Source organism: Anabrus simplex, chromosome 3, assembly GCF_040414725.1.
Source record: "Anabrus simplex isolate iqAnaSimp1 chromosome 3, ASM4041472v1, whole genome shotgun sequence".
NCBI lineage: Eukaryota > Metazoa > Arthropoda > Insecta > Orthoptera > Tettigoniidae > Anabrus > Anabrus simplex.
In genome coordinates, this window is record NC_090267.1 from 440,955,647 (window position 1) to 440,962,836 (window position 7,190).

The following is a 7,190-nucleotide window of genomic DNA, read 5'->3' on the forward strand; positions in this document are numbered from 1 at the left end:
GCTCCCTTTCTTAAATAGGGGAATTATAATGCCCATGCTCCAAACAGCAGTTACTTTGTTGTCTGTCCATACGGCATTTAGTACTCTGTGCAGCCACTGTATACCCTGGATGCCCGCTGCTTTTATCATGTCAGCATTCACTCAATCTGCACCTGAAAATTTTCCTTTAGGCATAGATTTTAAGGCTGTTTGAGTTTCTGTCCAGGTGATGGGAGGTTCCTCATTGTAGGCTTGAATTTCCAGTTTTGTATTTTGTTCTTGAACTAGTCTATTCAGTAGGTGGTCGAAATGGTTCTTCAGGACTTCTCTCATGCCACTTTCTGTCCTAACCAGATCTCCATTTTTACACCGACTGACAGTGACAATGCAACACCAAGGAGGAGTGGTTCGAAAGGGATGAAAGTTGGGGAAAAAACAGAGACGGCACGGACGAATAATTGATGCTTATTTCAAACCGATATGCAGGTTACACAATGCGCACGGCATCGACTCAGTAGGATGTAGGACCACCGCGAGCGGCGATGCACGCAGAAACACGTCGAGGTACAGAGTCAATAAGAGTGCGGATGGTGTCCTGAGGGATGGTTCTCCATTCTCTGTCAACCATTTGCCACAGTTGGTCGTCCGTACGAGGCTGGGGCAGAGTTTGCAAACGGCGTCCAATGAGATCCCACACGTGTTCGATTGGTGAGAGATCCGGAGAGTACGCTGGCCATGGAAGCATCTGTACACCTCGTAGAGCCTGTTGGGAGATGCGAGCAGTGTGTGGGCGGGCATTATCCTGCTGAAACAGAGCATTGGGCAGCCCCTGAAGGTACGGGAGTGCCACCGGCCGCAGCACATGATGCACATAGCGATGGGCATTTAACGTGCCTTGAATACGCACTAGAGGTGACGTGGAATCATACGCAATAGCGCCCCAAACCATGATGCCGCGTTGTCTAGCGGTAGGGCACTCCACAGTTACTGCCGGATTTGACCTTTCTCCACGCCGACGCCACACTCGTCTGCGGTGACTATCACTGACAGAACAGAAGCGTGACTCATCGGAGAACACGACGTTCCGCCATTCCCTCATCCAAGTCGCTCTAGCCCGGCACCATGCCAGGCGTGCACGTCTATGCTATGGAGTCAATGGTAGTCTTCTGAGCGGACGCCGGGAGTGCAGGCCTCCTTCAACCAATCGACGGGAAATTGTTCTGGTCGATATTGGAACAGCCAGGGTGTCTTGCACATGCCGAAGAATGGCGGTTGACGTGGCGTGCGGGGCTGCCACCGCTTGGCGGCGGATGCGCCGATCCTCGCATGCTGACGTCACTCGGGCTGCGCCTGGACCCCTCGCACGTGCCACATGTCCCTGCGCCAACCATCTTCGCCACAGGCGCTGCACCGTGGACACATCCCTACGGGTATCGGCTGCGATTTGACGAAGCGACCAACGTGCCCTTCTCAGCCCGATCACCATACCCCTCGTAAAGTCGTCTGTCTGCTGGAAATGCCTCCGTTGACGGCGGCCTGGCATTCTTAGCTATACACGTGTCCTGTGGCACACGACAACACGTTCTACAATGACTGTCGGCTGAGAAATCACGGTACGAAGTGGGGCATTCGCCAACGCCGTGTCCCATTTATCGTTCGCTACGTGCGCAGCACAGCGGCGCATTTCACATCATGAGCATACCTCAGTGACGTCAGTCTACCCTGCAATTGGCATAAAGTTCTGACCACTCCTTCTTGGTGTTGCATTTGCTCTGTCAGTCAGTGTATCTTCAAGTGCTTTTATGGTATTCATTTCACCTCTGATAACACTATACAGTAGTTTCCTATTGCCTCTGCTGTCTTCCTCCAGTTTCTGAGTGAATAAATTTCATGCCTTGGTCTTTTCTTCTGTAACTGTTCTTTTAAGGTTCAGTTTCTTGTTTTGGTATAATTGTTCGAGGTTTCTGATCTTTGCCTCGTCTCTATACTGAGAGTCAACTCAAGACCTAAGCCAGGCTCGGCCAACTGGCTGGCGTGTGATGTAAGAGAGACCGTGTGACGTCGGAGAGACCATGTGACGTAAGAGCGCAGAAGGTGGGGAGCCGCTGTCGTAGACTGGAGACGAAGAGACAGCCTCGCTTTGTAGTAAACACGTGAAGTGCCATACATGCTGGTGGCTACGGCTTGTATAGACACTTTTCACAACAAGCCACACGAATCCTTCTTATTTAAAAATTTATCTCTTAGTTCTCTATCACACTGTAAATCTAATAACTCTAACTGTAAGTCTAGATCAACGTTATCTACAACTGAAAATGGCGTGGTTAAAAGTTTGTATCACGCTGCAGATTATGATCAGTATCAAGGTGAGGAAAGGGTACGTGTAATTACAGAACTAAAAGGTAAAATAAATAACCATGTCGAGCATTCGATCAGTATGTCAGCAGTTCGAATGAGTTATAAAATTTCATATTTAATTACAAAGAAACTTAAACTGTTCAGTAGTGGTGAATTCATAAAGGAATGTTTAATTCTAGCAGGAGTTTTGTCTAAATATCATTCAAGAGTTCGAAGCTACCAGCTTGTCCGTGCACACAGTGTCGACAAAAATTCAAGACCTATCTGATGATGTCCACCTACAATTATCAGAACTGACAAAAAGCTTCCGGGCATACTCCTTAGCAATTGACGAGGGCACAGATATTTCTGACACGGCCCAGCTAGCCGTTTTCTTACGAGGGGTTGACAAAAACTTAACAATTCGGGAGGAAATACTGGATTTAGTGCCTATGAAGAATACCACGAAAGGCATAGACATTTTCAACTGCATTGTAAGTGTTGTTGAAAATGCTTCTTTGCCATGGAACAAACTAGTTTCAATAGCAACAGATGGTGCACCTTCTATGGTAGGGCGCAATTCTGGAGTAGTTGGGCCCATAATATTAAAAAGAAAGGTTTCCCCGATTGCATAGGTTTGCAGCGGGAATGTTGAGTATATTAGGTTCCACGTATGCCTGTGAACGAATCTTTTCTATTTTAAATCAACAAAACCAAAATATTGAAGCCAGTTGTCAGATCACGATTTGAAGAGTGCTCTTAAACTTAGTGTTTCCTCAAACATTAACTCCAAATATTGCAAAACTAATAAACGAAACAAGACTACAAAAATCAAAGAAACCCACGAGTGGCAACTGAGTATCGATATCATGAGATAAAACGTATGTTTCAAGTTTACAGATTACTCTCTGTACTATTTTTGTTGTAAAACTGTGCTGTTTGTTACTATTAGCACTATTTTTTACAGCAAAACAGCAATTTTGTGTTCAATATCAGTTCCGAAGATTCACCGGAAAAAGTTAGTTTAGTTTGTATATGTAGAAATAAAGTTGCTTTATAACTTTTATATTAATTCATAACAAAGTTACGTTACAATAAATTATGTGGAGAGAAATATGTACTACACATACCACATTGTACTACCTGCAGCCCTTGGGCCTCCCTCTACGAATGAAGTTGCATTTCCCCTCGCCCCTCTAGCCTTCACTTCTCAGTTACAGTACTAAGTACTTCGTTTCGCTGCCCGAGCAGAGTGTGTGACGTGTTACCTGACATCACACGTACTCGCAGTTGGCTGACCCTGACCTAAGCAGTCCCTTTGATGTTAGCCAGACTTCTGGTCAGTGAAGAGATTTCCACAGCGGTAAATAGTTCCTATGTTTGTTGCTGCAGTCAGGAGCTTCCCTCAGTTTGGTTAGATATTCTGGTGAATTGACTTGACTAATTAAAAAATTTTGCATTGTAAAAATATGGAAAATATTTCACAAGTTGTATGTTATTTGGGTTCATAACCAACTCTTATATTTCATACATTGATGGCTGTGAATAGTTATTGTTCTCGGTACAGTATGTAACAAAATAAATAATTATTTAACATGAGTTTGATATCTTATTGCATTGTGTACTTTTAAGCTTTGTTGAGTTCATTCCATTGCTGTATAGTTCGCATAATTTTTACAGCGTTGAAGATGGATCCAAGAAAACTGTTGGCAGTACTGGCTGCAATAGCATGCATGCTCAATATTCATAATGGCTGCCAGCCGTGAGCAACACGTGAGTGATGCTATGACACTTGAGTCGCAAGTGAAATACTTTAAAGCTAATAAAAAAGGGAAGTGGGGGGGGATTAAATAGGAAATCTAAACAAATTGTTATGAACGTTTACAGTAGCCTACAATTTGAGAATCCAATGTGGACTGTGGAAGAAGTGGTAAAAAAAACTGCGCAGCTGACCGGCGTTTCTACGTACAGTGTTTACACGGCTTACGCGGAATATAAAGGAATTTGTCTTGTTTTCTTGTGGTACCATATCGTATATGCTGGCCTGTGATTGTTTATATATGTCGTGAAGGTTTCTGATGTTACATCTCCCTAAAGCCGCTGAAAATTTAGTTTTAAGAAAGTGTCTGAATTATGTAAACAAGCAATCAAGGTGATAAGGAAAGTGAAACAAAACATAACTCAACTAAGCTGCATGCCAGATTTATGTGACAGAAAACGTTTGTTCGTTTGACAGTTCCTCAGTAGGCTTATGTGTCAGTTCAGTTCGAACTATGCACTCGTCGTAAATAAAACAGGAAGGGCTTTAACACGGTATGGGTATAGGATCCTTAGCGTACTCGAAATAATAATAATTTGTACTTTATTTTCGTTAATGCCCTCTATCTGCAGAAATGCTGTCATGAGGGGATCATGAGTTTGTTTTTACCTTCCGAATGAAGGGACTACACTATTTACAATATTCCTGGAAACAATGTCTTTTGCAATCCCACTCATAGGTGGGTTTTCAGCTTGTTGAACTGTGAGAAACTGTCAGCGACAGTCGTTGCACGAGAGAGGAATCGTATACTTATGTCGTCATACTTTTCGTTGTAAGTCCCCATGTGCCTCACACAAATTGCATTATGAAATTAAACCTTGCTTCTCTTGCCTTAGTATTCGCCAGTAATCTGTAGGTTTTACATGGTCAATAAAGGAATAAATAGGCATGGTACATAATTGAAGTACAACTATGTGAAAGGAAATGATTTCTTTTGATGCCACACGATTTGAGAATGAAGTAATTGTCAGATAGACGCACAATGTTAATAATAAGCTGGCTGTGGCGGAGGAGAACCGGGACGGGAAGGGGAAACGGGAAGTGCTCACACGCTGAAGGATACTTTTTCTCAGCTCTTGAGTTGACTTTCAGTATAGTAAGATCTGGTTTAATTTTCTCCCGATCCCTTTCTTTACGCAAGAGATTTCTTTCCCTGACTGCTGCTGTCACTCTTTCATTCCACCAAGGTGTTTCCTTCCCCCTTGTTTTCATACTTGTCTTTCCACAAACTTCAGTTGCTTCCTTAACCAATGTGTCCCTTAGTCTGGTCCATTCTGCCACTCCATTTTTCCTTTCATCTCTTAGTAACAGGGTTTTTGTCCGGTTCTGATACTCGGTTCTCTTATCTGTTTTCTGGAGTTTGATTTTTGGCACTTTCCTGTTCTGTACTGTCGGCACACAGTTTTTCAGGTCCGCTACTAATAGGTGATGGTCACTGTCAAGACTCTCTCTGGGTATTACTCTGACATCTGTTACCATTCTGGCTCCTTTCATCTCAGATGACATAATCAATTACAGTCTTTTGTAGTCCATCCCAACTGTATCATGTTATCTTATGGCTCTGTCTCTTCTTGAACCAACTATTTTTCACAACCAACCCATTCCTCATACAAATCGAGGAGATGTTCACCTTCTATATTTCTTCCACCATATCCATGACGTCCCATTACGTTCTCATATCCTATTCTATCTGTCCCAATCTGTGCATTCACATCTGTAAAGATTACTCTCTCTTTACTAATAACTTTTTTCAAATCATCAAGAAACTGGTTCTTATCCTCTTGACAACGTCCAGTTTGAGGTGCATACACCTGTACCAAAGTTAGTTTTTCTTTCCCTCCTTCTAGATCTTTACTCATGAGGAAACCAACACCATTCCTCATCTCTTTGTCATTTCCATGCCAATACAATGTATACTGTTTTAATTTCTTCATTCCTTTCCCTCTCCATTTGGTTTCACTCAGCCCGAGTATCATTAATTTCCTCCTTTCCATGAGGTCCACTAGTTCTTCACATTTTCCTGTGAGACCCAATCTGTGTTACTCCTGTGGGATTTTTGCAAGACTCTGTCTATCATCAGGCCGTAAATCACCATCCCTGACCTGAGTCTGCTCATGCTGGCATCTTAATTTAGATGATAAATGTGTTCCGAGGCTCTTATGTGTGTTGAAAGCAACTACAAATAAGCTCTTTTACTGGCTTGCTAGGCTAACGTAATTAAGAATATTCTTTTGGGGTTTACTCCCCTAGCCTTTGATGATCCCTCCTCGTCCCACAAGACAGTGGGGTTCCATCTGTACTATCCCCAGAGGAATGGGTTGCCTCTTCCGCCAGCTCCACCGTACCAAATCATGTTCTCCGCTTTTGCTGCCGTTGAAGAAATCACTCATTACCATGAGCCGAGACCCTTTACGATATGTTACACAACGGATCAGTGTGCTCTGGGACTCACATAGGCAGAGGCGCCACTCCCTGGGCAGGGCTGCCTCTAAGAGGGTCCCTACCTGTTACCTTATATAAACTTGTGAAAATTTAAATTTATAATTCCACCTTTACAATACTGTAATTGTCTTCATTGAAAAGACTACGTAAGATTATATTCGTGATACATGTCTCGTCCTCTTATGGGACATCTTCAGTCACATATAAACATTGAAAATAAAGTGAGGACACGTTGAAATAAGTAAATGAAAAGTCTTTAAAACTTGTGACGCGGCGTGTTGGCGTCTTGTCAGTCTTGAATGTTAAAATGGTGCACGTTCAAGATTTGCATTGAAAAGGTGGACACAATAATTTTAATCTTGAAAGAGTTTACTTATTGTATCTTCAATACGGAACAAAATGTGATTAGTTACTTGTATTCTGAGTGTACTCGGTAAATTTCTTACACAGGATACCACCCTATTTACACTAAGTCCCAGTGAGTGTTTCCACTACAACAGTTTAGGGACCACTAGTAGATTGGATAGACCTAGCCATCTGTGCGCAAGGAGGAGCACGACTCAGAATATATCCGAGGTGCCCACTCCTAGTCTACAGCAACTGGTATGCCAAA